The following is a 10,281-nucleotide window of genomic DNA, read 5'->3' as shown; positions in this document are numbered from 1 at the left end:
TGTGAAACCATATTCCCAGATACTTTGTGGGTTCCTCTTGCCACTCCAACGGATAGTCCAGTTTAGTCGGCTGTGTGCTGTCTGTTAGTGCCAGTACTAGGGATTTATCCCAGTTTATCTGTAATCCGGCTTGGTGACCGAATTTTATATATTCTCTTAGGAGCGGGTTTAGGTGCTGTTCAGGGTGTTTAACATATAACACCATGTCATCCGCGTATAGTGAGATATGTATAGGTCGGGAGGGCATTTGAATCGCTGAGTGATGATAATGTTGCCGGATTTTGCAGGCTAGAGGCTCCAGCACTAAAGCGAAAAGCATTGGTGAGAGTGGGCACCCTTGCCGAGTGCCTCTGCATATTTGTATGGGTTCTGATATGTATCTGTTCACTCTGATGCGTGCTGTCAAGTTTGTGTAGAGCATTGCTATCCATCCCTGAAATATCCATGGGAATCCCATGCGCACCAGGACTGCATGGATAAAGGGCCAGCCAATAGTGTCGAACGCTTTAGCAGCGTCTAGTAGCACTGCCACAGCCTTCGTTTCCGGAGCCAGATAATGCGCCAATGCGAACAGTGTGCGGGTGTTGTGTGAGGTGGCTCTGTCTGGGATAAATCCCGACTGATCAGGTCTGATCAACATTGGCATAAGCGGCTTTAGCCTGTCTGCCAGCAGACTAGCTATGATCTTAGTGTCTACATTTAACAACGATAGAGGACGGTATGAATCACATTTATCTACTTCTTTGCCTGGTTTTAGCAGTGCGATGAGTAGGGCTTCCCTCAGAGACGCCGGCAGTGTCTGGGCCTCGTGTGCCGCCCCGTACATCTGTACTAAGTGTGGGGCGAGTAAGTCGGCATACGCCTTATAAAATTCCGCTACAAAGCCATCCGGCCCTGGTGCTTTGTTATTAGGTAAGCGCCTAATGGTGTCTGTGACTTCCTCTATAGTTATGGGGCGTTCTAAGTATTTCCTATGTCCACCGGCTAACCACGCCATCTCGATATCCTCCATGTATTTCAATAGTTCAGCCTGTGATGGTGAGGGGTGTGCCGTGTATAGTGTGCCATATGTGTTCATAAATTCTCGCAGTATACCCTTAGTGTCCGTGACCACCTCCCCGGTGCTGGTAGTTATGGACGTGATATTTTGTGGTGTTTTGCCTGAGCATATCTTCGCGGCCAGCTCCCTGCCAGGTCTACCCCCTTCCCCATATCGCCTCGCAGTAGCTCGTTTAGTCACATATTGTAGCTCGTCAGTTGCAAATTTTGCATGCTCCATCAGTAGTGCCTGGATATCCCCCAAAATGTTGGTGTCTCCCGTCTGGGTGTATGATTGTTCCAGTGTGTGAATGGCCTGTTCACGTGTGTGCAGTTGCCGTCTGATATCCTTGAGGATGCCTGAGGATGTACTGAGACAGACTCCCTGGATTGTGGCTTTAAAGGCCTCCCACAGCAAACCCGGGTCTTCTGTTGTTGGGCCGTTAAGATCAAAGTAATCCCCTATTGCCTTATGAATTGTGGTGGCGTATACTGGGTCCCTCAATGCAGCCGCGTTAAATCGCCAGGCGAAGGGTGGTGGGTCGTAGTGTGGGATATCTACTTCCAAAAGTACCGGACTGTGGTCCGATAGTGTTCGCGGTAAGTGTACAACATCTAACACCCATGAGAGTACGTCCTGTGTGCCCAGCCAGTAATCTATCCTGGACCAACTGTTGTTTGCCGCGTTTATGTGCGTCGCTGTCGTCACCCCTGGGTTACGAGCCCTCCACAAATCTACCATATGTAGGTCCTCCATGGCGTCTCGCACCATTGTCCTAGCATTTCCATGTTGTTCCGAAGTGTGTGCTGCTCTATCTAGAGCGTCCTGCATCGTGACATTGAAATCCCCTCCCCATATCACGTGAGGCGCCTGCATGTCCGTGATGGTATGCCATACCTTGCTAAAAAACCCCGGGTCGTCAACATTAGTGCCATATGTGTTCACTAATAGAATCTGTTGCCTTCTGAGCCTGCCAGCTAGTACCACGCTCCGCCCAGCTGTATCTCTGTGTATGTCGGTAATTTCAAAGCCCGTACCCTTCCTAATCAGTATGCTCACTCCCCTCGAATATGATGAGTAGCTAGAGTGAATTACAGTTTCAGCCCACTTAGCCCCCAGTTTGGAAGTGCCGTCTCGTTCTAAGTGCGTTTCCTGCAAGAAAACAATGTTGGTATGCAGTCTATCAAAATAAGCAAATAATCGCCTAATCTTCTTTGGGTTGCCCAGTCCCCTCACATTCCAAGTTAGTAATTTCAGCGTATTACTATGTGACATGCGTATGTATTGGGTGATGTATTATCCACTTCAGACGTTCAGTCTGCTTACCATTTCGTGTGTGCCTAATGCTATATCTTACAGCATTCGAACGTGACAACGGCATTTGCTGATTACAAACATTATATACATGATAGTACATGACTAAGGAGTTCGCCATGCTTCTCAGACACAGAGGTTGCAGTCGGTTAGATTCTGAGTCACCCGCCCTCCCCCCACCCACTTTAGCGCCCAAACTTTGCCAAAGCCATCCCTGATTTAACTTTAACAGTAACTTCAGTGTCCAACATAGTTCGGGGTACACCCTCCTGGGGGTGTCACCAGGTTCACACATCTCCATCCACATAGTGGATGTGGACGGTCACATGCGTATGTTTTAGTGAATAACTTGTGTGTGATTTCCTCTAACCCCTTCCACCCACGCAGCATTGTCAGTATCGCTGTACTGTCATAACTCCAGTACACCAGACTCCCCTTAGTCACAAGTCCCAGCGTATAGGTAGGGTGGCGCCATGTAATGTACTTAGTCTCTCTCGCTAGGTAAACAGCTGAACAACAGGTCCGGCCGGGGTGGTAGCCACTTGGCCGCTGCCCCCCATCACCAGTAGCCGGCCCTCATGTCCCTCCCCGCCTACAACATCATTTCGTATACTTACTACTCGAATAGCACTTCCGCGGCATCGCAGTGGAGTTCTGGACTTTTTGGTTCCGTCCAGAGGTGTCAGGGATAACACCCGAAGACCCCGGAGTTCTACCTGTCTCGGTGCACAAATAAACAGAAACACGGGCTTCTCGATGGTGGCGTCAAAGACCAAAGGTTTATTACTGCAGGGACACAGAAGTCACAGAAACTACACACGGGCAGAATCTAGGAGCCTGTTCGAATTGTATAAAGAGGGTTGCTCCTTATATACTAAATATTGGGCTTGAGGCAAATTCTTTACATGTTAGTACATTCCCAAACCTTTGTGTCCTAAACAATAAATATTTGGCGTTGCACAGGAATCGTCAACAATATCTGATGTCAAAACATTACGAACGAGGGGTTCCCACTGTTCCATCATAATCCCATGTCAACTTTTCATTCAAGACCCGGACCGCCTCATCGTAAATTTCGTTACCTCCCCCTAATAAAGGCCCAGAAGGAAAGGAGCAGAGCCAGGTGCAGAAGATAGAAAGGCAGGATAAGAGATGTTTGTGGGTCGTAAATGGGCAAGGCTACCAGTTTCGGCCGCCTAATCATGATCAGGCCAACGAACACGAGAACCAGTATAGCAGGACTGGCCTCGGGCAGAGGAGGCAGCTTCTGTCGAGTCATGCAGCCATGGCGTGTTCTGTTCTAAGGTGCACGTGTCACTAGCAAGGTGAATCTCCGGCTAAAGCTTACTTGTCCTTAGGTGAAAGGGGTCACTGCGTGTCCATTGTCTACGTGAGGGCAAGAAACACAAAATGGCTTCCGTGATCTAAGATGGATGCCATGGGTAGATCAGAAATGTGTTCATAACAGGAGTGCTCTTGCTCGTAGCATAGCGAAAACACCAGGATATGCTAAATGGATCATTTGCGGTTCACTGATACCAAAATTATGTATTTACGACAATGTTGAAAACACGGGTTCAAATCGTCACGGAACCTCAGACCCTCCTTTTGCCCTAACGTAGGCAATTACTCTATGTCCGAGTCTATCTCTATGTTCATCAGGTCAGTGACATGTTGCTGCATCATCATTCTTTCTCGCGCCTTTTCTCCAAACGCAGGTGGTTTTCTGAAACATGTTGCAGCACAGAGACTACACAAAGCGGGACCACACTGGATAATCAGGCAGCATGAGAATAGAAATACTAGGATGACACCAATGACCATCAGAACCTTCCATCCCCACGCTGATATCAGAGTCCAAAACCACTCCATGAAGGACCAGTTTCCCTTGTCTACTTGTATAGAGTGGGAAATCTTGTGTAGTTTAGAGATCGCCTCATAGACAGTTGGAGCGTTATTGGGAATAAAAACACAGCAGCTCGATTGGATCATTCTGCATACCCCACCTCGATCTGCAAGTATTACGTCTAGAACCATACGGTTCTGCAACGTCATGAGTCGATCCGCCTGAAGCTCAGCTGTCAAGTTGCTAAGGGCACCAGCAGTTTCGGTAATAGTAGATTCAACTACCCGTGTTAGCTGACGTAGATTTCTACTATTGGCCATAGGCCCCCAGAACGGAAGGAAACCTTTGAAGAAGTCTCCAGCTTCCTGACCAGCGGTATCTTCCTTGCTGAAAACACCTCTTGCTACTCTGGTCTTGTGATAGTCTGAAGAAGCAGTGTACGTTGGAGGCAACAGTCGAGCAATATAACATGAACCTGAAAAGTCAACAGGCAGCCATGTATATGCTCTGTCTTGACAGATGAAGTAGGTACCCCTAGCAGTAAGGAAGGCAGGGGAAGAGTTAGATGGAAACACGTAAGTCTCAACGCACTCACTCCTCCCTAGCTGAGCTCTCGGATTTCTCCCATTTCCTTGCAAACAGACCTGACCTCGGTGAGGCACGACCCAGACTGGAGTGGAGCTTTTACGCTTGCTTTCTCCCAAACTAAGGCGATACTCTGTAGAATTCCAACTCAAATATACCCGTAATTCATCTCTAGGGTAAGATGGAGTATTATTGACGTCCTTAATCATGTCAATAATTCCCTGGACTAAAGCTTTGTTGGCAGAGTTGTATTTAGTGGAACGTGGTGGACGCGGAGGATAGGTCTCAAGGGCATAGGCAAAAATGGTCTGAAAGGCCTGAAATGATCCATTATAGCTAAAAGGCAAAACCAGATAGGGAATGCCTTTATCCATAGTGTGGGGTATCAAGCCACACACCCAGCAGTCTGTAGTGTTAACTACCAGTTGGTGTTGGTGCAGAAGCTGTACAAATGTGTTGTTAATGAATTCTGAGCGTCGAGCTTGTTCGTGTTCAGGAAACGAGTGAAAAGAATGCATAGAAGAAACAGTAGAAGTAGCAGGATCAAGGGGAGGTACTGTAGTTACCGGCATAAAAATCAAATGCACACCAAAGACGATTCCACCCACCAACGTTATCAAAACAATTAAAAACGTAACTGCACATTGCATTAGAAAGCATTTGCTGTGAAGAATTCTGTACAGTCTATTTCTGCGAACATAAATTACATTTTCTCGTTGCAGCTCAGGAAGCTCCAATCTTCTACAATCCGCTCGCAACCACTGATGATGTGTACGTAGATGAAAATGCCTCTATCAGCCCTGGGAGTTCCCAGAACTAACAGAAAGATCGACCTTGTGTCTGACCCCCGCAGATTCAACTAGGCACACAGCCACGACCCTACGGCTACCCAGACGGCAAGGCAATTTTTAAAACAACAAAACAATAGCAAACTTCCTGGCTGGAGGCAATGTACGGTATTCAAATGCATAAAATAGGCAGTTTCCTGCTTTATTTGTCCATATTGCGATATCGTAAATTGTATCTCAGTTTTGCAGGAGCTGTTTGATCTGAAAACAGTGTATTTTCAGCAGACGTTGCAATGTTCAGGTTCGCAGTTGGCAAATGTTCAGAGTTCAAAGGAGTAGTTTCAGGAGGAGAGTCAGAGTTCGATGTATCAGTGATTAGTTCTGCATCGCTGAAAGGGAGAAACCTGGGTATTTGTTCTGCTTCAGAGGTACCAATTCCCTTCTTCACCCAGTTGTCATAAGGAAGTGGCAGGGGCACACGTTTGACGTGTGTCGTGTGTATCCAATTCTTCCGTCCGGCCACACGAATAGCAGTTCTCGTCGCTAATAACACCTGGAAGGGGCCAGCGAATCTGGGCTGAAGATTTTTCGTCCTTGCAAAATTTCTAATGACGACTTGATCCCCAGGTTTCAGCTGATGACCTGGACTCTCCGGTGGCTTTGGCAATGCATCGAAAACCTGTTGGTGAATAAGACTCAATTTAGCAGTCAAGTCGAAAAGGTAATCAATTAACATTGGATATTCCAGCTGTCTAAATTCTTTTGGCCTAGGCACCCCCCAAACATTGGCAGGACGACCGAATACAATCTCATAAGGACTAAGCCCTACTCGGGAATGTACAGTCGCTCTTGTGGATAACAGAGCCAAAGGCAGTGCATCTGGCTAGGGCAAACCCGTGGATGCCTGTATTTTAGCAAGTTTTAGTTTGAGGGTGCCATTGTAACCCTCAACTAAACCAGCAGACTGAGGATGGTTCGCACTGTGGAACTTTTGTTTAATCCCTAAACCAGCACACACACTCTGCATAACTTTCCCTACGAACTCACTTCCGTTATCTGACCATACAATCCGTGGCATTCCATACCTAGGGAAGTATTCCTTGAGAAGAATTTTGGCAGTGGACAAGGCAGTATTGTCCTTCAGTGGATATGCTTCGATCCATCTGGAGAAAGCACAAACTACCACTAGGACGTATTTTAGATTGTTGCAACGATCCATGTGAATGAAGTCTAACTGGATCACTTCAAAGGGGCAAGAAGGAGGAGCGAAGTGACCAGCGGGTGTGGGGATTCCCTTGCCAGGATTATGCATCAGGCATACCATGCAATTTTTCACCACTCTCTCTGCACACTTACTAATCCCATCATTCTTCCAGACTGGAGCCAACATCTTACAAATCCCTTTAGAACTAATATGCGCTGCTCCATGTGCCATCGTTACTACTGCAAGCACATACGCATCAGGCAACATCCAACGCTGTTGTTCCGACAAATCAATCCAACACCCACTCGAGTCCAATTTACCCGTACTCTCTTTCCATGCAAGCTTTTCCTCCTCAGTCGCCTCCTTCTGGATTTCTTTCACGCTTTCCAATGTGTCCTCACACATTCCAGACTAAGAAATCCATCTTGCAGACGTAGCAACATACATTCTACTCATCATATTTCTAGCTGTCTGTTTAGCGGTCTCATCAGCAAAAGCATTCCCACGACCAACATCATCCGTGATTGCTTTATGAGCGCTGCATTTCACAATCGCAACTTCAGTCGGCAAGGTTAGAGATTCCAACAAGTCGTTAACTAGCTGACCATGTTGAATCTTAGTCCCATGGGACGTAATGAAACCTCTCTCTTTCCACAAACGGCCAAAACTATGGGCCACGCCGAACGCGTACTGACTATCTGTGAACACATTCACTCTCTTTCCCTTAGCTAAAACACACGCTCTTGTTAGCGCAATTAATTCCGCAGCTTGGGCAGAATTCTGACTCACTCTTGCAGTCTCCACAATCGTACTCAAAGTCGTTACTGCATAGGCAGCAGTCACATCACCATTCTCCAATTTAAAGCAAGACCCATCAACATACAACGTGCCATCTGGATCTGACAACGGAGTGTCTTTTAAATCAATTCGTCCTTTTGTCTCTTCCTCGGTTCTGAAACAACAATCATGGGGTTCAGAATCACTCGACTCCTGATTAGTCGGCAACAATGTTGCTGGATTCAATACATTGCATCTTTTGATCTGTATATGACTCGCTAACAGTGTCAGCTCATAGCCAGATAATCTAGCACTGGTAAGGTGTTGCGTCTTGGTTCGATTCATGAGTGTGTCCACAGCATGAGGAACCATGACCACTAGCATGTTATTCATCACCAAACCAGCAGATTGTCGAATGGAAGCCGCAGCTGCTGCTGTAGCTCTCAGACAACTAGGCAACGCTCTAGCTATCGGATCTAATGTTGATGAAAAATACGCACAAGGGCGTTGTTTATCACCAAATCTCTGTGTCAGAACACTCAACGCGCAACCTTCTCTCTCGTGAACATAGAGCGTGAATGGTTTACTGTAATCGGGTGTACCCAATACAGGAGCTGAACATAGTGCATTTCGTAACTCAGAAAAACTCTCCTGACATTCAGCAGACCATGGCACCGGACTCGGAACATTTTTCCCAGTCAAAGCTACCAACGGTTTTGCTAAAAGAGAAAAATTTGGGATCCACTGCCTACAGTAAGAGGTAATAGCTAAAAAGGCACGTACTTCTCTCTATGTGTGGGGAACATCCATCTGCGTAATTGCTTTTATTCTCTCTGGGGTCAACTTCCTTCCCTCCTTTGACAAGAGATGACCTAGGTAGGTCACTTCTTGGCAACAGTATTGCATTTTCGAAGGTGACACCTTGTGATTCAGATTAGACAAATGATGCAATAACGAAATTGTAGCTGCTTTGCAAGTTTCCTTGTCATCGGCAGCCACTAGAAGATCATCTACATACTGCACTAAAGCAGAACCAGCAGGAAGTACAAAGGAATCTAACTGACTTTTTAATGCCTGACTGTAAATGGACGGACTCTCACAATACCCTTGTGGAGCACGTTTAAACCTGAAGCTTCGACCTCCTAAAGTGAAGCCGAAAATATCTCTGCTTTCCTCGGCTATCGGAATGCTGAAAAAGGCATTCTTCAAGTCGATAACTGAAAACCATGTGGCTGTTGCAGGAATCAACGTTAACAATGCAGTGATGTCTGGAACCACAGGAAACTGTGGAATCACAATCTTGTTAACCTCCCTAAGATCTATTACAAACCTATAGACCGGAGGCTTTGAAGGATCAGTACGTTTCAGAATTGGCAATACAGGGCTGTTACAGACATTTCCTCTAGTTTCTTCAACCACGCCTTTCTTAATCAAATCTTGCACAATCAATAAAAGTGCACGTTCACCTTCACTAGAGATTTTGTATTGTGGGATTCGTGGAAATTTGACATTCGCTTTCAAAGTTACTACATATGGTGGAACTTCTAAAAGACCTACATCGTTAGGAACAGTCGCCCAAAGAGTATCAGGGAGAGAACGCAGCTCTGGTGGGAGCGCAACCATCGACAAGTACATTGGAGAGGTGATTCTTTTACCCAACGTAAGCTGTACTCCTTCCGGAGAACAGTACAATGTCGCATATAGTCGTTTTAACAAGTCTAAACCAAGCAGATTTTCATTACAACCTGTCGTCAAAATCAAAAGTGCTTTCAATTGACGGGGTCCAACAGAAATAGACAAAGGACCAGATACAGGGTTGTAAACAGGGGCGCCTGAAAAACCTACAGAAACATTTGTTAAGCCAGACAAAGGTGCGCCAGAGAGTTTCTCATGTATGATAGAACTTTTTGATGCACCAGTATCCAACAGAAACGGTTCGACTACACCTGATGTTGCTACTGCGACATAAGGCCCACTCTGATCCACTGGAGCTGATACTACTCCCTCTCTTTGTCCATGGCTGTCCTAGTATTCCGTTTGCTGAAATCCTTCATCAACTTCACAATAGTCCTCAACGTGATACTGTTGAGATCTATTTTGTTGAACAGACTGTCCATTTAGCTGATCAAAATGATTAGAAGGGCGATCATTCGTCTGTGGAGGCATAGCACCTCGTCCTCGACCCCTAGAATTTTGCACAAAACCACCACGACCTCTCTGAGCTGCTGCAGCGTTATTCTGCGCCAAGACAGGACACTCATTCTTATAATGACCTTCTTTCTTACAATATGCACACTGATTCCATTGGTATTGCGGTCTCTGAGAACCATAATCTGTCCTTTGATATGACCCTTGCTGTGTATTAGTCTGATTCGTGCGAGGCGGATATGCTTGCTGTAAAAGAACTTTAGTTTTTAAATCTTTCGTCTTCTTCTCTGACTTTTCCTTCTCCTCTTTATTCCTATTTTCATAGTACTGGGCAGTCGCCAGAATTTGCGCAGTCGTAGAGACAGCCCACGCACTTTCGGAATCTTTCAATTTATTACTAAGTTCTGGCAACAAATTGTGTACAAATTTATCAACGAATAGTCTCTGTCCTCCTTCTGTGCTCATATCCTGACCACTGTGATCCACGAAAGTCTCTTCGAACCTTGTGAAAAAGTCGGAAACACTTTCGTCTTTCTTTTGCCTGTATGCGGACAACTTGTCCCAGTTAACGCGCAATGCT

The sequence above is a fragment of the Lissotriton vulgaris genome, chromosome 2_1, assembly GCF_964263255.1.
Source record: "Lissotriton vulgaris chromosome 2_1, aLisVul1.2, whole genome shotgun sequence".
NCBI classification, from domain to species: Eukaryota; Metazoa; Chordata; class Amphibia; order Caudata; family Salamandridae; genus Lissotriton; species Lissotriton vulgaris.
Note: the sequence above shows the minus strand (reverse complement) of the source record.